Source organism: Protopterus annectens, chromosome 6.part0 (genome assembly GCF_019279795.1).
Source record: "Protopterus annectens isolate FY-2018-M chromosome 6.part0, PAN1.0, whole genome shotgun sequence".
Classification (NCBI taxonomy): domain Eukaryota; kingdom Metazoa; phylum Chordata; order Ceratodontiformes; family Protopteridae; genus Protopterus; species Protopterus annectens.
Genome location: NC_056737.1, coordinates 954,843,372 through 954,869,540, shown reverse-complemented (window position 1 = coordinate 954,869,540; position 26,169 = coordinate 954,843,372).

Genomic DNA, 26,169 nt, shown 5'->3' with positions numbered 1-26,169 from the left:
ATGAGGCCCTTTTGGAGGATGCTTGTGTCAGCTGGAGAGTCGATTATGGCGGCCAGTTTGCAGTCATCTACGAATTTGGTCAGCCACAGTCCTTCCGTGTTGGCCTGTACCTCCAAGAAATATATACCGAACAAGAGAGGTCCCAGGACTGAGCCTTGTGGGACAGCACTTGTAACTGGTTTGGAGTTTGACATGGCTCCAGCAATTCTAACCATGTGGGTTCTGTCCTTGAGCCAGTGTGCAATCCATCTAGTGACATAGGGGTTTATATTTAAGCTGGTGAGCTTCTCTAGAATGCCCGAGTGGGGTATTGTATCAAAGGCTTTTGCGAGGTCCAGGTAGGCTGTGTGGACCACCTTCCCCTCGTCAATGGCCTTGATGACTGTTTCAAAGAAATCAACCAGGTTTAAGAGTCCGGATCTGCCCTTAACAAAGCCAAACTGGGTAGGATCCAGTGTCTGTAGGTCCCCAATATCTTTATTTATGAGGTCCATGATGATCCTTTCCATAGCTTTGCAGACCAAGCTAGTCAGGCTTATGGGGTGATAGTGTCCAGGATCTGTTGAGGCACCACCTTTATGGAGAGGGACCACTGTTGCTGTACGCCACTCTTTGGGCACATATCCTGTAGTAAGGCTGGGATTGAACAGTAGTTTTATGTTTGGGTGTAGCTCTTCTTGGAGTTCATGTAGGACACAGCCTGGGACACTGTCTGGTCCCATTGATGCTGTGTGTTTTGCTGTGGAGAGGGCGGCTCTTACCTGAGCATCTGAGATGTCAGGGGGGCAGCACTCTGCTGGGATAAATATTTGCCCTTTTGGTGTGGAGGGGGGGAGAATTTTGCACTGAACCTGTCAGGTAGGATGTTGGCAATGTCTGTGGGTTGGGTGTTTCTTTTGACATTTTGGACTACCTCTGAGCATATCTGGGAATTACCACCCAGGTTCCTAACATAACTAAAGAAAGCCTTGTGATTATCCTTAGTGTCCTGTGCAATTTTCTCTCGAAGCTGGCCTTAGACAATTTTATGAGTGCCCATAGTTTTTTTGCTGATATTGATCAGTGGTGCCTTCCCTTTCTGGGATTTTGCTCTATCATTTAGTAGCTTCCTCCTTCTATTGTCTAGTTTGTTTATGGCTGGGGTCCACCAGACAGGACGTCTGCCTTTGGAGGATTGGGTCTTGGTTGTATTTGGGATCGCATGATCCATGCATTCCGGAAGGTGTCCATAGAATGCGTTTACAGAGGAATCTGCGGTCTGGGCCATATTTTCCACAGGCCTGGTGGCTTTGAAGGTTTCCACCTCGGTTTTGAGGAGTGTGAATTTGCTTTAGAGAAGTTTTTCACTGTGGTTTTCTGGGCAAGCGGTGGGGTCAGGATGTGAATATCCAGTGAGATTAGTTTATGGTCTGATCTTACCAGTGAGGGATACACTTCTGGTCTAGAGCATAGAGTCCCCATGTTGGTGATGATCAGGTCCAGTATGTTTTCCCCTCTTGTGGGAGTGGTAACAAGTTGTTCCATAGCATTTGAGTTCATAAATTCTAGGAATCTTTGGGCTAGGGTGTTGGAGCTAGAGTCATGCTCCCAGTCTATGTTTGGGTAGTTGAAGTCACCCAATATAATGGTGTTTGGAGAGACCTTCATATTTTCCACTGTTCTCAGGAAGGCCGAGTGTGGTGCTTGGGTTTGGGAGTGTGGTCTGTAGCAGGCTATAACCTGGAAGGCAGTTTTACCCACTGCTAGTTGCACATGGATATTCTCTGATGCTTGGTGCTTTGCCACCAACCTGGAGGTGTGGGTATCTTTGATGAATAGCGATACTCCCCCTCCTCCCCTCCTTTTGTGGTTTGGTCCAAGTTTTGGGGCTGAAAAGCATGGTATGAGGTATAACCTGGTAGTGCTGGGGTGCTCACGGTAGGCCTGAACCAGGTATCTGTTACTGCACAGATATTGATGTTCTCCATGCTAAGGAGAGCTTCGAGTGCGTGCATCTTGAGGTTTAGACTTCTGGCATTGAGTAGCATTACTCTTAGTTTCTTATCCCTTGTGATACCTATGGAGGTGGGTTTGTCTTTTGAGCCTTGCCTAACAAAGGCACTATGGGGGTAGCAAGAACCTTTGCCAATATCCGAAAGCCCAGGGCTGACAGGTGCAAGCCGGCCCTAGCGAAGCAGGTGGTTCAACAGAAGGTGAGTATGTGAGGGTGTAGTGCCTGTGATTAGTTAGCACTGGCATATATGACTGCTCACGTGGACAAATGCCAGGTAAGTCATATGCAATGTGTCACAGGCAACGTACATGTGAACAGGACAAACAGTGACGTTCTGTCAAGTGAGACATGGACATACATATAGTAAGCTATGCAGATGTCACTAGGAATCCACAGAAGCTCTGTAACTCTGCATTGCAGGTGGGATCAGTATTCGAGGGTAACTGCAAGCAAACATGCATGCAAACAAAGCTACAGTAAGCAGGGCTGCATGTAGCCCATTGTACAACAAACAAGCTGTACCACTTCCAGTAGGTAACACTGCAAATATGCAGGCACTATGCACATGTACATGGAAATACACAGGTCAGATGGCTAGGGTCCAGTCTCAGCGCACACAAGTGTACAGACCATGTACTGTCAGGATGTACAATAACTGGATGGAAACCCATGTGCTCATACCTGCAGTAATACACATGTCAAATAACAGACACTGAGCCTTCACTCAGTGGTTCCATACTTAGTAGGATGTATGCTACCTGGCCTGCCACCACAGTATCCCTGACATGTATGGGGACTCTCCCTCCTGTGACAGTTAGTTTTGTGTGTTGGCGCTGTCCAGCATGGTATGAGATGTGAGCTTGCAGTGCTAGGGTGCTCCTGTGTGTCCTGTACCAGTTGTGTAGTACTGCACACATATCAACATCCTCAAACATCCGCATTGCAAAGTCCAGTGTGGGCAACATGCCACTTGCAGTTTACATGTCCATCATTGCATATTAATACTTTCATTACCTTATCCCCTGTGATACCTATGTATGTAGCCTTCTGTTGACATCCTTACCACCAGTATGCCAATATGTGCAGATGATACACTATGGTACTTACCATGGGTGCAGACAACAGTACATGACAATCATACCCTTACTGCATCAGACATGCTGTGATATACCCACAATTATATCAGCACACAGTACTGTTAACAACATGATACTATTACTACATGTCTATGTAGTCGCCCTGTGCATCAGCAACATGTTAACCTGTACCTGCACTGATGTTACAGATTGCAGGAGGTGGCACAGTTTCATCATATGCACAGGGTGTGAACTTGATATGCCTGAGTCAGCCACCGATACCACCAACTGACATGTATGTATATGTGTGTTGGTGAGGGACAGCAGTACAAGGTGGGCCAATGTTGATGCAGTGTGTGCATGTATGCTGTAGCCCTAGGTGTTGTCAATTCACATGGGTGTATGGATGCACACGGTTCCACCTCATGGCTGCCATATACTGGTGTTTGTGGACAGCCACAGACTGTACCTGCCAGGTCATACAGATCAGAGTCTCTGGCCACGGACACGGTACCTGTGCCTTGCAGGGGTGCTACGGACCGCATCCGGTACCAACCCAGACTGGGTACTGTCATCAGAAGCAGGTGTTCATTGACTGGACACAGATCCCTGTTGGGCCTGGCCAGAGCTACGTGCAGGTGGTCTCCTGGGGCGGTCTGATGACAGCACAGACCCAGCATTGCTGGGGCTGCTGCTGGCACTATGGGGGTGGCCGCAGCCCTGTTGTCGTCCGCGACGACTGCCAGCTGCTGCTGTTGCTGGCATATGCCCACGTCGATGCCTCAACCATCCACCATCGCCCTGGCTCATGGACATGTAGTTGTGGAACCGGTCTAATATGTCCCCACAACGTCTGTCTATGACATCGGTAAAATTACGGATGGCAGCCGCAATGTCATGCATACTGTCAGTCATGGCTGTGCAACATGCTGTCAGCTCCCTCAGACCCTGTCTGGTGTACCGTTCCATACGTGACTGTGCCTGTATGACAGCCCAAAACAAAGCTGAGGTTGTAAGACCTCTGTGGGCACATCTGACAGGGACAGTACGCCCACGGATGCTCCCACGAGAACCCCTGGACATCTCTCTGTGTGATACCATCTCAGGGCCATGCCCATGGCTGCTGTGTGGGGACGCATGTGCCACAGATACCACATTACCCTGGTCAATGCCCACTGTATGCTGTCCATCACCTAGGGACATTGGTGACAAAGGGTGTATTGGCAGGATAACTGTGCGCATTGATGGGGTTGACAGCTGTGTACTGTCAATTGGCTGACCAATGACGGACCCTGGCTTACCTTCCTGTGCCATTACACAGATGTCATCATTGTCAGTATCCATTGCACCTGATTCAGGTTCCCTGCTGCATGACACCAGAGCAGCATCAGAAACTGTGGGAGGGAAACAGGACATACAGTTTACAATGTCTACAAAATATTACCAGTGATGCACACATCCACACATGCACAGGTCCACACATGCACACATGCACAGGTGCACACATGCACACATGCACACATGCACACAGTTTCACACAGTTGCACACAGTTGTACACTACTCAGTATGCGAGATATCAACACACAGACACAGACACACCTGCATGCATACACAGAGCACTACTCAGTGAGGCTAATATTACTATTACTATCAAGACTATTAAAGGTATTGTTAATACACACTCACCAGCATGGATAGGCTGCATTGCTGTTACACCGGAGGGACCTGCAGAAGTGAGGACACTAATGTTAGTGGACACAACTGTGCCATTGTTACTGAGTATGATCAGGTCAGTAGTACAACAGTCACCTTTCACAGGTCAGCTGCTGATATTGAGGATATCACACTTGCACATTAAATACTATGATGACAGCTACAAACCAAGGGCACACCTCACACATGCATTAACTACCAGTGTACACAACAGTCAACTATACATATGGCATATTACCTGCATGCTCATTGTCTTGCTGCTGCATGGCTCCAGCCTCCATCATAATGCATGCCTGCTGCTGTTGTTGTTGTTGTTGGCGGGCTGGAGCCACTACACTTATGAGTAGTCCCTCCAGTCTGGTGAGTGGGGGATGTGTAGCCACCCCACCACCTGTGGCGACCTGTTGCCTGTGGATATCCGACGCACGCTGACGGACATTTCTGATTAAATCACTGCAGTGATGTCGTACCTGCTCATATGTCCTATTATGCATGCCTATGTCATTTACCCGACGGACCAGGTCTTGCCACAGTGCAGCCCTCTCCTGCTGATTCTGGCTGGTGTGGGAAAAGAGTATTGCATAATCCAGCACCAGGCTCTGGTGTATCTCCTCATCCTTGCGTGGGTGAGCCATAGTCCTGAAAAAGGAAATAACATGATATCAGCAATATATGTCAGCAGAATTTGGCACACATACTACACATGCTACTCGACTGTTGTGATACAACATATCTCACATATATAGCATCTGTCTGTCTATTGGTGGATACACATGTAAATGGCCAGGTATCAGTGCTCAGCCAGCAACTGTGCAACAGTACCTGGCACACTCCATACCACATACTACCAAACCCCAGCAGTCAGAACACTGATTCAGGTCCAAAGCACCTCCTCACTTTGGGGGTTTGTATCTAGGTACTGTATGGGGTACATCATCAACTACTGTGAGCTGACCACAAACTAATTGCCCTGGATATACATATCCCACCTCCACCACCAGCACAAGTGACTATAGTGAATAACATTGCAAATGCAAACTTTACACTTTGTAACAGTGACATGGTATCCTTTCAGCCCACTGGGCCAGTGGAAGACACAACCCACAATGCTGACCCCTTCACAAATGATTTCTACGGACATCTCCGAGAATGCACGGATCATGCAATCCCATATAAGACCAAGATACTCTCCACAAAGGGACAGCATCCTGTCTGGTGGACCCCAGCCATGGACAGATTGTATTACTAAAGATGGAAGCTACTGCAAGACAGAGCATAATTCCATAAAGGGAAGGCATGTCTGATCAGCACTAGTAAGGAGCTATTTTCTCTCATACAAACATCCATGGGCAACTTTGAGAGGGAAATCAACAAGGACACTACAGATAACCACAAGGCCTTCTTCAGTTATGTTAGCAACCTGGTCAGAAACCCTCCACTATGCTCATAGTTAGTACACAACAACAAATAATTCACTGAACCCACAGATATTGGCAACATTGTGGCAGACAGGTTCAGTGCAGGTTTCCCCCCTCCCTCTCCCCCAAAATAAGACATAGTTATCCCAGCTGACTGTAACCTCCCTGTCATCACAGATGTCCAGGTGAGAGCCGCCCTCAGGAAAGCAGAATACACAACATGAATGGGACCTGATGGTATCCCCGTTTGCATTCTACATGAACTCCAAGAGGAGCTAAACACACATATAGAAGTGCTATGTAACACTAGCCTAGCTACAGGATATGTACCTGTACACTGGCGCACAGCAGCAGTGGTTCCACTCCACGAAGGAGGCACCTCTACATACCAATACAATACAACACAATACAATACATTACAATACAATACTATACAATATGCTATTGCCCCTGGGACTACAGCAGCATACTGTTCTGCTACCCTGACCATTGTGACACATGTGATGTGATGGTACCTGCTGCTATGAAACAGTTACACAGGGTGACTCATATGGCATATTACCTATCTGACTAACGTTCAGCAGGGGTATGTGTGACATGTACTCATGGGGAGTCTTGCTTCTTAACACTGTGTGGTTTATTGCAGGGTATGTCTTATCTGTGGGTAGGAACCTGTACCTCCACCATGTGCTCTCTATTGCAGTTGCATGGACGACACACAGCAGTCATTTAGGTTGCGGATGGTGTGAGGTGTTACTATGGTTGTTGGACATCTGTCATGGGTGTGACTTAAGTATGTAAATCCAGGAGTGGTAACCTCTATGTGGGTAGTATGTGTGTACTCTGTGGTGTTGTCAGTCACTGTGCATTGGTAATGTGTTTGAGTGCATTGTCACAGTGTTGTACATGTCACTGTGTCCTTCTCCATATCTGTAGCTGTCATGTGAGATACATACATTGGCAGCCATTATGTGGTGTGGAGGGGTACACTGACCTACATGTCGTAGCTGACACACTATGTCTGCTGACACATACCATGTGCAGGTATTCCAGGAATAGTGTGCCACTGTGAATATCATTGGGGGGACTATTGTACACATTTATGACCCTGTTCACCCCTGACACATACAGTGGTGGGCAGTCAATCACATATCTGGTGGTTACTGGTGTAGGTGATTTGAAATGGGGTATGGTACTCCAGTTTTGACACTGGTGTTCACTCCATGCCTTTGTCACCAGGCACCTGTTGCAATACATCTGTACACATGTGCCTCACTCAGAATATATATACATCTCTCTCTCTCTCTCTCTCTATATATATATATATATATATATATGTATATAGATATATCTATATGTATATATATATATATATATATATATATATATATATATATGTCTGTATACATATATATATATATATATATATATATATATATATATATATATATATATATATATATATATATTGATGTACATATATTGCTATAGATATGGAGAGAGGGGGTGTGACAGAGAGGGGGTGAGAGTGACAGAGGGGGTGGGACAGGGGGGAGTGTGAGATCATCATATACAGTCATACCTGTAGATAGTCAGATCTGTCTGTCTATGTATATGTATCTACATATATCTATATCTGTATGTGTGTATTACATATATATGTTTGTACATATTCTATCTATCTACGTCTGTCTATGTATTCCTACATCTCTCTTTATGTATGTATGCATATATGCATATTATATATACATACATACATATATTGACATACATACGTAGCCATATGATAGATAGGTATATCAACATGTTTGTTTACAAAACTGTATGCACACACTAACATACTGCTAAACATACATAACTGTGAAACCTACTTTGTACATTGCACTACAACCTACAACCTACATTCAACCTACATTGATATGTGCACATAGATGCTCTCACATACAAATGTATGTACAGCCTTCAGTGATAGTTGCTGTTGCCCTTTGCACATCTTCATATACATATGGATACAGACCAATGGCACATATGGAGGGTTCACAGTATGTAGACTTTTATAGTATTACTTTACATTACCTGTGTTTGTCACAGCTGCTTGTGTTGCCGTATGGTTTTGTGTCCTGCTGCTCCACTTGCCAGTTGTCAGCTTTCAGGTGGTTGTTGCTGACCAGTTTTGTTTGTGTATGTTTAATTTTGTTTTTGCATGTGTTGTAACACCTTTCTGCCTACTGTTTGTACATTTCACATGGAGTCTGTGGGGCATCCCTGTAACTCAGTCACTGTTGCTATGTCTAGGCTCTTAACTATTCAAATATGGCAGTGTCAGACCTCTCAAGTGTACAGATATTTGCAGGTTGTCCACATTTCTGCCTCATATTTTGGTCAATATCTCATGCACAGCTCTTTCTGGCAAATCACTCTGGGCTCAAGTCAGAATATAGTGACAAACATGTAAGTTTCAGACTTCATACCCTTCAAATCATCCAACAAAATGCAGAACCTGTTACTCTCTGAACTGTCTAAGTTTGTTGTAACATTATTTGGAATGTGTCCCTGTTTTTGGCCCTTTGCTCCACATATTTTATTACTTGGTCCAGATGTGTTCCTGTAACAGGTTGTGGGGTATGGGTAGTGATTATCCTTCTGTGTGTATGTGTGTGGCTTGCAAGGTGCTACAGTGACATTATTACCTACTAGCTGCCAACTAGCATGGCTGTTTCTGTTCACACACTACTATTATAGAAATCTACTAGATTTGACAGTAAATATACATGACATGCTTTGTGTACTACACATCCTATATTCCCTTTACATTCATTCCTACTATTACATGATATATTTATTGTAGCACAATGTTCTTATATAACAGTCATAGCTTAGTGGTAAGTCATGCAGACTTCTGTTTCTTGGGTTCAGGACTGACAGTGGGATTTTATTTTGCTTTTGAGCAGACTACAGGACCTGTCATTCAGAGTGACTAAGGCATTTGTAAGCAGTTGTAACTGGGTTAGCGCTGGTTTGCGCGGAGCTCCCGCATGCACACTTGCGTTCAGCTTTGCGCACACCTGCTTAAAACCGTTAAAAGTGCTTACTCGTGTGCACACCCGCGCTATTTTCTTTGAAAGAAATGAAAATGGGGTGACAGGAAAGTGGTGAAAAAGGGGTCACAAAGAGGGTAAGACAGTAGGGAAACAAGCTTGGGTTTTGCAGGAGGGATGTAGGTAAGGCCCATAGCTGCGCATTTCTTCATCAGCAAAAGCTGTGCATATGTTTGTAATTTGGTGTGACATTTGAAACCTTCCACCCCTGAGAGAGGTGTAAGGTCAACAATAATACTTGTTGTACAGCCAATTGTAATTGACAGTTTCCATGTCCAGCAGACATGTGTGCGAAATGGGCAGCTATGTATGGGGTGTAATTTTTTTGTGGGTACAGAATGCCCTTTTTTTTTTTCAGGTGAAAGTGGTATGTCAGGTAAAGGAAGTCGGTATAGCTGGGGAGGTAGGTTGGGTAGGTCAACAGACAAGATAAAACAAGACGCATACAGGGGCGGTGTATGACGCGTGTGGGGGGGTTACACAATTGACGGGGATGGATGTTTGGATATCCAGAGCCCATGAGCCCACAGATGACAACAGTGGAACTGATATGCCCACCCATGGGCAGTTGCCACTGTGCCTTCACTGCCCAGGACGGGGCTGTGCTGGGGGCTGTGTAGACCGGGCAGCAGGCATGCCTGTTAGTTTTGCCACCTGTGCCTCAAGCTGGCGTAGAGGCCCAAGAACAGCTTCCTGGATCTCCCTATGCACCACAGTCCGGACGCTACGGAGGGTGAGTGGTGGTTCTCCTCCGGCCACACTTGCAGAGGGGGAACGAGCCCCATCCCCTGCAGTGCTTCCACCCGCAGGTGGCACAGGGCCACTGGAGGAGGGTCCAGCCAGGGCACTACTGCCAGGTGCACTCACCAGCTGAGGTGGGAGAGGTGGGTCCGCTGGAACCCGCCTTCCCTGTCATCTTATGTTTTGCATTATGTCATGACAGTTTGGGTTAGTAACATACAATGCCATTCACAATTAGTTGTAACAGCATGCATTAGTATTCTCATTAACCAAACACCCAGATATTCACACCATTGAACAGCGAGCATAACACATGCATAATTTGAACAGCAATACACAGTCCAACAATATGCAGGGTTGATTGATGGCAACAGGCCATCAGATTTGGATGTATGAACAGGGCAGATACATCAACGTACATGCAAATATGTATGACCCAACAGGACAAATGTCCAGGGGTGTTAATTGTGATTGCACATACCAATTTCACATGGAATGGATTATATGTGGTTATAGGGTAGGGTGCAGAAAATATAATTAACACCTTCAAATACCAGTACATATGCTGTACATTTCTAATAGCTGCAGATATATACACACTACAGTTCTACCTACAGTTTCCTATGTCATAACTACTTCAAGTTGATGATAGGAATGTTACTGCTACATCAATATACATTTTCATTTTTATTCATACACGTTCATATTTGGCTATGTTCAGCTACATCATCCTGCTACATTTGCTTTATATAGCTATGGACAACTGTGGATGTTTGGTATTTCAGACAATCATACTATCTGCATATTGCAGACTGAGAGCAACATATCCAGATTTTGGGATACACATTCCAGCTGCAGGAACATTTTGAACACATTTCACAGTTTGGTTCTGCTTGTCACATTCATTTCATTCTGTACTGACTGCAGTATACTTTATTCAGGAGTTATTACTACTTTATTGGTGGATTCATAGCTCTTTCTCTCACTCTCTCACTTGTTTTATTTTTACAATTCAGGATGGTACTTACTTCTAGGCTTTATTGACATGTTTTAACTGTAGTTATTACAATCCTTTCCAACAGTCTCACTTCTGTCATGTTTCAGTATTTCAACAGGGATATATTTCACACGTGTTTTTCTCATCTTCTGCAGCTGTACTTTTCAGCTGCTACAGGTTGTGTACTATTATATTACAGGTGGGACATCTTTATTTCAGACATTTTAATTTTTCTGTTTGGATTACAGACTGCAACACACTTTTGTAATCAAGCAATACTTGCAAACACTCTTACACTGTTACTTGCACATTTTATTACTTAGTGACTACACTGCACTCTTTTGCTAACTGTCATACTTTTATATTTATTTACAGTTACAGGGAGAGGATTACTGACCTGCCTGGTGGCGCAACCGCACCAGCCTATCACCATAGGCTCTGCAGTTCGCAGAACGGACACCTGCAGCTGTAATATAAATAAAGTAATATTGGAATACACATCTCCATAATATCAGCTCGGTTAATTTCTTACATACATAATTAGATGTAACTTACTCAGTAGTGGGGCGTTGGGCATTTGCCGGGCCTCCTGGATCCAAAGGTTCAGTTAGTCCTGCTTGTGTCTCTTCAGGTCCGCATGGTGGTGACGGACCTGCTCACCAGTTCTTGGAATCCCTGTGGCACTGGTAAGATCATGAGCCAACCGGTCCCACGCCTCAGCCCTATATGCTCCCCACAGGACCTGGCCCTGCATGAGTTGGGCCTCATGATTGTGGACAAGGAGCCAAACCATATATTTGGACTCCTCAATGCCCCACCTCTGTGCTCGAAAGCAACTACCCTCACCTACTCCTGACATTATGGCTGCAAGTTAGTTCTACAATCAGTTATGCTGTGTATTCCCATCTATGGGGCTTATATATGCCGTTTTTCTCGCACTTATCTGTGATTGGCCATTTTGGAATTGTATCAGCTTCACAAAACCTGCTTTGTCATGCTCCTCTTTCTATTCATTCCTATATATTTTCTATTACTGCATTTCTAAGTACAGTTGTCATGGCTTAGTGGTTCAGTACCTTGACTATGGTGCATGGTATCCTGGGTTCGAACTTGGCCACTGCTTTTTATATTTTATGACTATCTACACAGGCTAGGAGGTGTGTCTGTGTAAAGGCAGTTTTGTTACAGCTTGCTCAATGTTGCCTGTCTGTTAGCTTGTTGGCGCGGTGCGCAGCTCCACGCAAACGGGTTACATGCTTCATTTGGCTGTCAGCACGCATATTACGCTCAGCTCAGCTAGGGGCACACAGTTTCAGTGTGTTAAACCACTGCTCACCTACGGGCACTCATTTTGCACCTGTTAAACCACTGCTCACCTATGGGCACTCATTTTACACCTGTTAAACCACTGCTCACCTACGGGCAGATGCACTCAACTTGTTAAACTGTATCTCAGCTATAGGCACATCTGGCATTTTTTTTTATTTTGTTATCTCACATTTCTTCAAAATAAATGGCCCATTTCATTACATTTTACATAAAATATAATCTTATATGTATACATATATGTCAGGGACTTGTTTCGTGCTTATTTCACTAAAAATAAAAATTTATGTTGTGGGGGCTCGAACCATGACTGCCTGCTCTTCAGCCAACATCTCTACCGCTACGCTATTGCTTTTTGGCTTACTTTGCATAGTTAGTTCTTATATGCTTTTCCATTTACTGCTAACTGTGGCTAAGCTACGGGCACACCTGCACAAACGAGCGCACTCACGGGCAAATATCTTTACAATTAAAAAAAAATATAACATGTTCATTTATATATTTTATGTTCATAGTCTGTGGGGGCATGTGTTGTGTTGTGTTTATTCACATTTCCATGGGCTCTGTCATGGGGGTTTACTTTCGGCACTTTTACTCTTCTGGGGGCATGTCCGTTTGCAGGGCTCAGCCTACGGACATGCCCCCTACTGTCTTACATGGACCGTGTAAGCCTTAGGTGTGATTCAGCATGCCCTCATGCATATACATGACATGCTGACGTCACACCGTTTAACTGCAGCCTCCGTGTAAGCCTTGTAACTCTTACACGGAGGCTTTGTGAATCCTGCCCTATATCTATTGGTCTGTACATGAGAAAAGTTATTCTTAGCCCAGTCTGTGGTAAAAGAGGCTTATAGGTTTATAGGTACTTATTAGACTATTGATTCATGAAGATCTTTAGACACCTAACCCTGCATCCCCTTGAAGTTTTTATCCCTTGTAATTTAAGTTTGAATAATCCAGAGCCAGGTGAAACATTTACATGTTAATTCTATCCATATAGGACAAGGGTGCTAAACCAGGGCTGAATTTGCAGTTTTTCATCCATTCATCCAGATTATATTTGAATAGAGTAAAATAAGTCCATTGCTTTATGTGGAAAGGAAGACAATTTTAAAGATGCGTCTTTCTCTATAATGCAGTTCTAGCCCTCCGAAATGTTTTATTTATGTTGTGGAAGAGTCCTCCTTGGACAATATGAAGAGAAACATTATGGGGCTCTTGGACTATGAGTCACAGGCTGGTATGCCCCTATCATTGAACAGCCTTCTACCTTCAACAAGGATGATGCCACAATATGAACAGAAGAAGATTTACTTTAATAATTGGCTTTTCTTCTGGTGTCATTCAAAGGGGTTCAATATTTGCCAGCATGGGAGGATATGGATGGCAGACCATGTTGCTTTGCCAAGAATGGTATTCACCTGCCTCCTTGAGGCTTTCAAATATTGACCAAAACATTGTCCTCTTCCCATAGTACCTTTTTAGGCAATGCCAAACTGATACACCTTATAACATAGCAAAACCAATTCAAGGGAATCTAAAGCTGTTACCATTCAATGCCAGCAGCCTAAACAAACAAATACATCCACTCCCTCCAAGCTCTTCTCACACTGAAGAAGACAGACATTTGTGCAGTTAAAGAAACATGATCTAAAGACATGTAGAGCAGCATGGTAATGCCATGCTAGAATGCTTTCTATACTACTAGGCTGTCTGCTGTACAGCCAGGGGCTAAATGTGGAGATGTCACAATCTATCTCAGTATCAAACTCACCTCAAGGCTGATTATATACAACAATGAGTCTAAGCTTTTTTACATCCAAAACAAAGAGCCATACCATGCCTTATAGTCTATAGGTCAGAGTCTATGATCCAGAAAATCTGTAGTTCTTACTTACACTTATTGGAGACACCATTCAATCTAATACCTATTCATGGGTGACTTTGACTACCCCACTATAAACAGGGAGACATACATGACCTCAAACTTGCAGGCACATAGAATACTGGGTTCTGTAAACACAAACACCCTGGACCAGTTAGTCCATATGCCCACTAGACTGAAAACATACTGCACCTGGTACTCACAAACATGGCCGAATGCTGCAATAACACAGGCACCCCATAATACAATGTTCTGTCTGGTAAGGTCAGACCATAAAGCTGTCTCCTTTGAAATAAAAATGAGACCCAGGACCCTACATAACCCCTTAACATTTAGGAAGTATTCTAAGACAAACTTTGTATTATTAAGCAAAAACCTGGCAAATTTGAATCCCTTTCCCCCAGAGAAAACGGGGCTTATGCAGGATTGTTCACACAAGCCCTGTGCAATTATGTTAATAGATGCACAGAGATTGTTGTGCCTACTAGAAATAAGATCAAGATAAACTTAAATGACAAACCACCTTGGTGGAATCCAAACCAATAGGTTATATAACAAAAGGAAAAAAATCATAGATCCAGCAGGATGAAAAACCTCTCTCATCAATCTAAACAAACAACTTAGAAGGTAAATAAAGTCTACCAAAGCCAATTTTGAGGGAAAATACTCTCCCAGACTAAGGACAGCCATAAGGATATTTAGTTATGTCCGCAGCCTCAAAGTTAGTACACAACAATGTGCACAACAAATTGAAAATGAAGTGACCTACATGGATCTGGAAGATATAGCAAATCTACTATCTTAGAAATTCAACTCCAATTTTACACCCCTCTTCCATCCACCCCAAGGGAATACCATCAAACCTAATCTCCCAGCACTCTCCAAGGCCAAAAACACTGATTGCATCAATGGGCCTTGATAATATTCCAGAATTCCTCTTAAATAGCATGCAACATAACCTGTCAGGACTACTGGAGTCACTATTTAACCATACCTCCAGACAAACTTTATAGGTTCATAGGTTCATAGGTTGGTACTAGGCTATCGGCTCTAGGGCCTATACAAGCCTAGCCATAGCAATTCCCTGGCTATTTCTTCCCACACTATTTTCTTCCCTGGACCCCTGTCTAGCATGGAAATTGACGTGATCCCTGGGGTGAATTTCCTTTCTCCCATCCAATCATCAAGGTTCCTTTTGAAGAGGGCCAAAGAGGCACTCTGCTTGACATGTGTGGGCAATCTATTCCAGAGTCTGGGGAGTCTCTGGGTCAGGAACTTATCCCTCCAGCATGTTTTGTTTATTGTGATGACAAGGTTTAGATCCCTAGAGCGTGTGGCTTTGAGGGATAGGGATTTCTTTAAGTGGAGCATATCCAACAGCTCTGGGTTTGACATGGCCTTGTATGTTAAGCAGAGATTGCCTCTGAGTAGACGATATGCGACAGAGTATAGCTGGAGTTTTTTAAGGCGGTCAGCACAGAGCATCTGCTTTAGGCCTGTGATTCTTTCAGTTAAGTATTTCTGCGGCCTTTCCTGTTGTTGCAGATGTCTTGAGAGGTACATACCAAACGGGGCATTGTATTCTATAATAGGTCTAAAGAGGGATGAGTACAGTGGGACAATGACCTCCTTTTTTCTGGATGAAAAGCTCTTAGTGATGTGATGTGCCACATAGAAGGATTTCCTGACTGTTGTGGCGATGTGGTTATTGAAGGTGAGACCACTGTCCACCTGTGTCCCTAAGTCTCTTATCACACTTTCAGTGTTTAGTGTACTGCCACCTATATGGTAATTCATGGATACCTGTTTTTTCCTAAAGGGGATAACTATACATTTCTTGGCATTGAGCTTGAGCCCATGGCTCTGGCACCAAGCATATGCTTCTGTAAGGCCCTTTTGTAGAGTATTCACATCATTTGAGGATTCAATAATGGCTCCCAGTTTTCAGTCATCTGTGAACTTTGTTAGCCAAAGTCCCTTAGTGTTGGCCTGTACTTCAGAGAAGTAGATGCCAAACAAGAGTGGTCCCAGGACTGAACCCTGAGGTACACCACTTGTCACTTGTCTGGAGCTGGATTTGGAGTCAGCTACTTTTACAGTGTGGGTTCTATCAGTAAGCCAGTTAGCAACCCATTTGGTGATGTAGGGATTAATGCCCAGCTTAGTAAGTTTATCTAAGATTCCAGAGTGGGGGATGGTATCAAAGGCCTTGACAAGGTCTAGATGTGTGGACCACCTTGCCCTTGTCCTTGGCTCTGGAGACTGATTCGAAGAAGTCAATCAGGTTTAGGAGACAAGATCGGCCCTTCACGAACCCAAACTGGGTGGGGTCCAGTGTTTGAGGGTTGCCAATGTCTTTGTTTATAAGTTCCATGATAATACTCTCCATGGCCTTGCAGATAAGGCTTGTCAGACTGATGGGACGGTAGTTTCCAGGATCCAAGGTGGATCCCCCCTTGTGGAGTGGGATAACTGTAGCTCTGTGCCACTCAGTGGGCATGAAACCTGAGGTGAGGCTATGATTAAACATGACACTTAGGTGAGGTGCCAGTTCATATTGTTGTTCATGTAGTACACAGCCCGGGATGTCATCTGGTCCCATGGATGCTGTATTCTTAGCTTTGGAGAGTGCATTTTTTTACCTGTGTGGCCGTTATTACCGGAATTTGGCAATCTTCCGGTATTGAGATGGGCCATTTAGGGGCTGAGAGGGGGGTGAAGTTGGCACTGAATAAATCAGCCAGGATACTGGCAATATCCTTGGGATCAGTATATTTAATGCCATTCTGTTTTAGCTCAGAGCAGATCTGAGCATTGCCATTTAGGTTCTTGACATAGTTATAGAATGTCTTGTGGTTGTCTTTGGAATCTTTGGCAATTTTATTTTCGTAACTAGCTTTGGAGGATTTTATGAGGGATCTCAGTTTCTTACTGAGGCTGGTAAGGGAGTTTTTTGCATCCTGGAATTTTCCTCTTTTCTGCAACAGTTTCTTCCTTTTGTTGTAAAGTTTGTTTATGGCAGGGGACCACCAGATTGGCTTCCTTTTTTTGGATGAGAGCATCTTGGTTCTATTTGGGATGGCATGATTCATGCATGAGTGAATGTGCTTGTATAGTTCCTTAGTGCAGGATTCAGCAGTTGAACTTTCAGTTCCCGTCTGCAAGGGTGTCATGAAGTTTGTCACTTCTGACTTGAGTAGCATGAAGTTGGCTTTGGAGAAGTTTTTTTTATGCCACATGAATGGAGGACTGCACCACTAATCATCAACCAACCCTGGTAACTACAGACCCATAACTCTGACTCATTTCATATGCAAAGATATGGAAAAATTATCATGTAAATGATTAATAATAACATAGGAAACTTTCAGACAATGGATCCATCCCAGTATTGTTTCATCAAGGACAGAGTATGCCTGTTCAGCCCAGTGGATTTATTTGAGAAAGTCCCCAAGGCAATGGATAAAGATAAAACAGTGCACACTGCCTATCTTGACTTGGTTAAGGCCTTTGATACAACACTCCACTTGGACACTGTAAATAAACTCAGAGAATTAGGCATAAACCCCTATGTTATCTACTCAATAGCCAGCTGACTATTAGATAGGGTCCAGGACATTAAGATAGGGGAATCCACCTCCACAAAATGATCAGTCACTAGTAGTGTCCCTCGGGGCTCTGTGCATAGTCTGCTCATTTTTTGCATCTATTTCTTGACAGTTAAGGCCAATATCAAGGGCTTTTGGCTGAACAAGTCTGCAGATAATTGCAAACTAGCAGTTGTTATAGAATTCACCCCAAGACACTAATATCCTCCAGGAGGGAATGACATAGACAAATGACTGATGCCAGGACGATGGTTTGAAACTCAGCGTCAAGAAATGCAGGAAGTTAGCCACACCAGGAAGCTCACAAATAACACACCTCTAAGGCTGGACCCAGTAGTTAGGGATTTGAGAACACATGTAGGCAATAACCTGGCTTTGTATCTAAAGTAGGAAATAAATGATTCTATGTTGCTCGACTTGTAAGTAAGGGCATGGCAACTTGGTCCAAGGAGGTCATCATTTCACTATATTCAGATCTTATCAGATGCATCATTGAGTCCAAAGATCCCTTTGATAAGAAAATGACCAGGCACATGCAACAACTGGAATGTCCACACATGCTCCTCACAAAAGGAATACTGGCCATTGACAATATGTCCATTGTGGATCACCTCAAAGCTCTATTACTATACTCTGTCCCCTAGAGACTGTTGAAAGGTTATCTATGCCTGACATATAAGGCACCCTTGGAACCTACTCTGATGGACCTTTTGCATATCTGCAAAATGAAACACATCAGAACTACCTGACCTAGTGACTTAAACCTTGCTTCAAACATAAACAGCACATATTGAAGGGACAAGTATGTATCTAAGAGACAACCCCTTCTCTGGAACAGGCTTCCCATTCATGTGAATCAGAATTCTTCCTTAAACATATTCAGTCATGACCTGGCAGTGGGTGAGAAATTGGATATTCACCCTGGTCTGACACCTATGTCTCTGATAGACTGAGACAGCCTCTGAAAGCCTGAATTTGGTGGTAAAGGATTCTGCATATACAGTGAAGTCACCAGGATGAAGAAGGATACTTTACTTAACACAAAAAAGTGAAGCCAGCAGACAATGGCAATCAGGCTAAGTAATAGTGTTAGCCGAAACTGGTTTGTTGTTTTTGACTACCTATGTTTTTATAGGAGTCTAATAAATCCACAGTTTGCCATTGTCTGCTGGCTTTGCTTTTTTGTGTTATGCTTTTGGTGTTTTGGAGCCTTGCAGCTGCCATACGTGCAAGAAGTATTTTTACTTTGGATACTTTACTTAACCAAGTCATCACTCAGTTTTAGTAGATTAGCCTTTGCATAATCTTTGAATATTGGGGTATCTGAAGATGCTTTTTGCTTTAGGGTTATGGTGAATAGACAGATTTGTGGTTTGATCTGACTAAGGACAAAGTTATGGTGGGAAACAGAGCTGTCCCAAATTAGTAAGGACTAGTTCTACCAGTCCTTCTCCCCTAGTCAGGATGCAGACTAACTGGCTAGAGAGATTGTATTTATGAAGTCCAGAAATCTCTTGTCATATATATTAGGGGATGTATGTCTCCCAGGTGACAGAGGGGTAGTCAAAGTCCCTTAGCAGAATGGTGTTTGGCCTAATGCACAGGGACTCCATTCTAGTCAGGTGAAAGGTTTGGGACAATTTTTTGAAAGTAAATTCAGAAGATAGTATACATTGTGGGATAAGCCATCAGTGAAATAATTGGCCAAATAAGATGTCCATCTCCTTTTAAAATTAGTAGACTAGATACCTATCAGTAACAGACCATCCTTTTATAAGGTAACTTCAAAGAGTCAGACATCCCCAAAATCTACAATGAAAAATTCTTATCTAAACATAACAAAAGTGTTTCTACAGACAGAATATATAAAAGAATTAACATAATTGCAAAATATGTTAATTAGAAATCCCAGTGCAATTAACAGGAGTCATATGAAAATAAAATGCCAGTTTTCCAACATAAAACAGCAGTATCCACCTCCTTGCTGTATCCTCTGTACAGCCATTCATTAAAATGGATTGATGTCACTAAAGTGCAGGCAAAACGTTATATCTTCCAAAAGCAGGTACATAAAAATGTAATGTTACAGTAACTGATGTTACAAAAAAGCTATCACTTTTTCAGGTGGACTCTATTATGGGTCCCTTATACACCATCCACTGTAAATATAGTAAATTTGAGAATCATTCCTTACCCTTGAGGTTCAGCAACTGTGAAGTTATTCTTGTGACTAGCTTCAGTCTTAGTGCACATTTAATTTTTAGCTATAATATTAAGCCGCACACGGAATGTGCTTTCATAACAAGAACTTGTTTCCTATCAGACTTATGTTGTGAATAGTACATGTTTAGGGCAACCAGCAATTTGCACAATATTCTTTCTGTATACTTGCTCACCATGACATCCCATATAGATACTGAGTCCATTCATTCTCAAGGTAGCAATCCCTTTTTGTACCAAATGAGAGCTCACCAAAGGCTGCAGTCATCCAGGCAACCAAGAAGGAGCTTTTTTTCCCTGTTTGTATCCTCTTTTCTGCTTGCTACCATGGAAATGTATCCTCATCCCAATAGCCTTCACCCCCTCAAACCAGAGTCATTCTTGTTTCATAACAGACAGTGACTGACTCAGGCTAGGCACCATTTATGGACACATTTTCTTTTTGGCCCTAACTCTGCCCCTGGTGACTACTATAAGCACTTTCATTACAGTCAGGGGCTTCTGTGCTTTTCTGTTTATGCAACCCCCACACACACACACACACACACACACACACACACACACACACACACACACACACACACACACACACACACACACACACACACGCGCGCGCGCACACGCACACGCACACACACACACATTTAACAACAGCTGTCATTTTCAGATTAGTATTGCAAAGGCTCAGGTTTAGTTTATGTCTATATCCTCTTCAGTTCAAAAACCTCCATATTTTGTTGTAGTTCAGCAACTGGACCACCAATCCCACAAATGAGCTATCAAGAACTTGATTTTAGACCCAATCACTTACTTAGTGTAAAAAACAGATCCAAAAGGACCAACCAACCCACGAATTAAAACAGGTTTAATTTAGCACTTTCATCAGATTTTTAACAAATTACTTCTTCAGAATCACTTTAAAACCACAAATACATGTTTAAATATCCTTCTTTGTCATCGCATGATAACAAAACACCCAAGCAACACTTCCCCTTTATATAACAAAGTCATTCACAATCCAGTTACACCCACTTTAAAACTTTCAAACTAAATAAGAACGTAATTTTAATACACTTGCTATAGAAATACAATCATTTAAACCTGGCTGTACTTGTGCATTTAGTTTTATTTGCCAACACAATTCTTTATATTCTAATATATCAACCCAAGGTCCACCCCATAAAGTCTCTATTTGTTCCTTCTAAAACCCCAAAGCAAAATCTATGTGATGGAAGCTTGTCCAGATGTTTGAATAAGGCAGTTTGTTTTCATTTTTGTTTTTGATGTATCTATTATGTTTGTAGATTCTCTCTTTTAATTTTCTCTGGGTTTTACCTACGTAAAAACTTTTACAAGAATTACAGATTACTGCATTAGCAATACCTGTTAAATTTCAGCTAAATAACCCATTAGGTTTGATAACCTACCCCTTAATTTTAACAGTTTCAGAGTTTATGATGTGGGGACACTGCAGACAAAACCCACATTTCTGTGTTCTTACTCTCCTCTTAGGAAATCATTTTTCACCAATACCTTCCAAAATGTTTTTCATTGTGCTACCCCTTTTATATACCACCTGGGGTTTAATTCCAAGTATAACTGTTACACCTTCTCGACCAATAAATATTTGCCAGTTTTTATTAAGAATTTCTTGTATAAAAAATGGTCCATGTGAATTTTGTTACAAATGAACAAGTATGTTTTTTTTATTTTGTTGTGTCTGTATTATAACATTAGATGTAGTCAGAGTCTGTTCTACTTATTATTAGTCACATAAACTACAAAACTGCAATTAGCATAATGATTATATATTATATTTAAGAGTCATTCATTTTTATCGAGGGTCAGCTTCATAAAAAAAGTATAAAAAGCAGCAATATGGTAAAGCTACTTCAAGACAGTCTGTGTAATCAATTCTATGAACCAAAAAGACATTGAAAGTCAGTTGCTCTTAAAGATGGTGAGCTAAACAGTAAGAGAAAATAGTCCAATATTAATTTATTTGTTCATATCACTGTTCTTATGCGGGTACTCTTCATTTTATAACCATAGTTATGTAAATGATCACTCCAGTTTTCCAGTATATGTTTCCAATGTTTGAAGATGACTGCAAAAATGTAGCAACTAAGTACCTAGCCCAAAACACTGAGTGTTAAAGTAATGTCTCCAGATGACTTTCCATAATAACCACAAAACTGCAGTATTTTTGCCAGGTGTAGCGCTTTTAAGTATTTAATAAAGAATGTCTGTCAGTATAACCAAATTGTAAGAAAACCTTGGGACAGCTATAAAGCATGTGTTGGTAACAACCTTTTTCCAATCTGGATTTGATTAGCCTCATTATTTAAGATATGTTGATGTATAGTGCCAGCAATACATTACCTTAAAAAATATAACTAAAAGGTGAGGGGTTAGTTTGAAATTGGTTCTCTCTTGCACAATTTTAATCCATTCATTATATGTAAAACTGCTCCAAAGATCTGGAATCCACTTATATTTAATATCATTAAAAGCAGATGAATCCTTATCTAATGTTCAGCTTAGGAATGCTTTTGATTGCATTAAGGCAAACCTCATTAAGGAAAATCAGGCCTTCAACACAATCCCTCACTCAGGAATCATAGATAGACTCACTAAACTAGGCATAAACCCCTATGTCATAAGATGGGCTGCCAACTGGCTCACTGATAGAGCCCGCACTGTGAAAGCAGCATACTCCAAATCTGACTACTGACCAGTTACAAGTGGTGTCTCACAGGGATCGGTCCTAGGTCCTCTCCTGTTTGGCATCTACTTCTCTGAAGTTCAAGCCAACACAAAGGGACTCTGGCTGACCAAGTTTGCAGATGATTGCAAACTGGGAGCCATTATTAATTCTCCAACTGATGTAGATATTCTACAAAAAGGCCTCACTGACACCAGTGACTGGTGCCAGAACCATGGCCTTAAGTTCAGTGCCAAAAAGTGTATTGTCATTCCCTTTGGGAAAAATTCGGTGCCCATGAACTACCACATAGGCAATAGTCCACTAAACACCGAAGGTATGATAAGTGACCTAGGGGCACATGTTGACAGCAACCTCTCCTTTGATAACCACATTGCCACTGTAGTCAGAAAGTCCTTCTATATGGCACATCTCATTACAAAAGGTTTCTCATCCAGGAAGAAAGAGGTCATAATCCCTCTCTACTCATCCCTCATTATACCTATAATAGAATACAATGCCCATTTGGTATGTGGAAAGGCCACAAAAATACCTTACTAAGAGGATCTTAGGCCTTAGACACATGCCCTATACGGACAGACTCAAAAAACTCCAGCTATCTTTTAAGCTAACTCTTATTGACTACTTAGAGGTGATCTCTGCTTGACCTACAAAGTCATGTCTGACCCAGAGCTGTTAGATATGCTACACCTAAAGAAATCCCAATCCCTCCATGCCACACGTTCCAGGGACCTAAACCTCATTACCACAGTAAACAGAACATGCTGGAGGGACAGGTTCCTAACCCAGAGACTTCCCATACTCTGAAAAAAACTTCCCATTCATGTCAAGCAGAGCACTTCACTGGCCCTCTTTAAGAGAAATTTTGACGAGTGGATGAGCAATAGGAAATTCACCCCGGGGAATCACTTCAGTGGCCTTGCTTGACAGGGGTACTAGGAACTAACTTTCGGCAGCATGATGCCAGGGAATCTTCTTGGGCTAGGCATAGGCTCCAGGGCCATTAGCCTAGTACACACCTATGAGCCTATAAAAAAATATCAGAAAAATATACACTGCCTGGATCCATTTTAACTAATAAATATTTCCCGTCTATCCCCAGAAGAGTTTTGCATAACATTATGGTTTACAGAGTTATTTTGGGAAGGTATTTTATATGATTTCTCTGAAGTGGCTGATTGATAAATGAATATGCAGAGTAATAGAAAGTAAGATGAGAGATGAGCAATTTGAATTCAGATCAGGATGAAGTACAAATGACTTATTGTTTGTAGCGAGACAATAATGGAGAAGAAGCTATTAATGAGGAAAGAGTCCAACTGGACATTCCTAGGGTTGGAGAAATCACAATAAAAGATCCCACGAAAACTAACTTGGGCAGTCTGAGATGCTTCAGAGTCCTAGAAACATTGGTAGAACTTGTGCATGCTATGTTCAAGGACCAAAATCCACAAGTGTTAACAGTGTTCTGACCAACAGATAGGTCCCTGTGGGAGTGGGTGAGCATCACAGTTCAGCAGCCAGTTTGTTCCTGTTTACAGTGGTGGTGGACTATATCAGCAAGCAGTTCAAATGGGACAGACCAACAAAGCTACTGTATGCAGATGACACAGCAATTCAAGCAGACTCTGAATAGGAACATCAAAACATGATCTGTAAAGCAGAAATGGGAGGGACAGGAAGAAGACATGTGACAATGAAGAAATCCAGCCAAGAGGTGGAGGTTTTTTTTTTGTAATGAAAGAAGAGCTGTAATATTTGGGCATGACTGTTGAGAAGGGTTGCTACACTTGATGTGACACCTGATTCTATTTAAAAATGGAAACAAGAGGACTACTGCTGATAATGAAAATTTATTATTGACAAACACTCTCTCTGTAAGGTAAGCAATTCACATTTATTTATTAATCTTTTCAGTAAACCTGTACTTTCTAAAACCAGCCATATGAAGTCCCATTACATGATGTTAAAGGCTTTCTGAAAAAGATTACCTGCAAAGGGAATATTATAATGTTCAACCAAATGCTCCATATTATGCTAATGCTTAACTAAATCTGGGCCCCGTATCTTCCTTCTACAAGACAATTTTGCATCAGTGAGGTGATATAAGTAAGCAGGAGCGGCCTTAGGTCAACTGGTGCCCTAGGCAAAAGGGCTCCACAGCGCCCCCCACCACACCACCTGGTGCCCCCATCCTGGTCTACCTACACTAAATAAATACTGGAAAAGTGCCCCTACTAGAGCAGTGCCCTAGGTGGCCGCCTAGTTGGCCTATGCCTAAGGCCGGCTATGTAAGTAAGGACACTTCTAATCCTCAGGCTTATCTTAGCATAAATTCTGTTTTTTAGTCCTATTAAAGAAATACACATAAAATAGCTAGGAATCATTTTATCCTTAAGTGGTTTCAGAAACAGGGTAATGTTGGCCAACATGGAAGATCTTGGAAATATCCCATATTTCCACATCCTTATAAAGAAAAAATGGGAAAAGTACCTATTTTAAGCTTATAAATATATATGCATATATAATATATATATATATATATATATATATATATATATATATATATATATATATATATATATGTGTGTGTGTGTGTGTGTGTGTGTGCGTATGTGTGTGCAGAGTCATCCCATCCATCCCTGGAGCCTTTGAGTTTGTCCTGCTAAAACAGAATGCATAGTCTCACTGCCTGACCCCCATGGCATAGACAGATGGAGTCCTAACTATACTCCAAGTGAGCAGAGTTTGATTACCAATACTAGCATTGCAAAGCTGGACATGTATGACAGAGTAGTGAAAATGTACTGGTCTATTTGTCTTTCTCAGTGAAGGATGGGTATACACATGCTGAAAAGGAACACTCAGACACGTTCATTCCTGCTTCATAATAGGGAGAACTTCCTATGGCTTCTTATGGAAGAGGGCAGGAATGTTTGCTGGAAATGTCCTCACAGATCTGGAAAATATCCACCACAGTCAACCTATTGCACAGGTTTAGGACCATGAATTTGTTGGTGAGAAAACATTATGGACATTCTAACTGTGATATGTCTTTGGATAGATGCATACTGAAAGGGGGCATTATACTCAATGATTGTCCTAATTGAGTATTTTATGACATCTCTATTTCTAGATATAAGTCATGCAATGATAAAGGACTTTCTTGCAACAGCGGATATGTGATAATCAAAAGATATTTCATTGTCGATATAAGTTCCCAGATTCATAACTACAGGACCAACTTTCAGGGATATGATGCTATTGAGATTGTTACATGGGTTGCCCTGTTTACTGAAGGTTATAATTATACATATCTTATTATTCAGTTTTAGACCATGGTTCTTGCAACAGTTTCTCCTTCG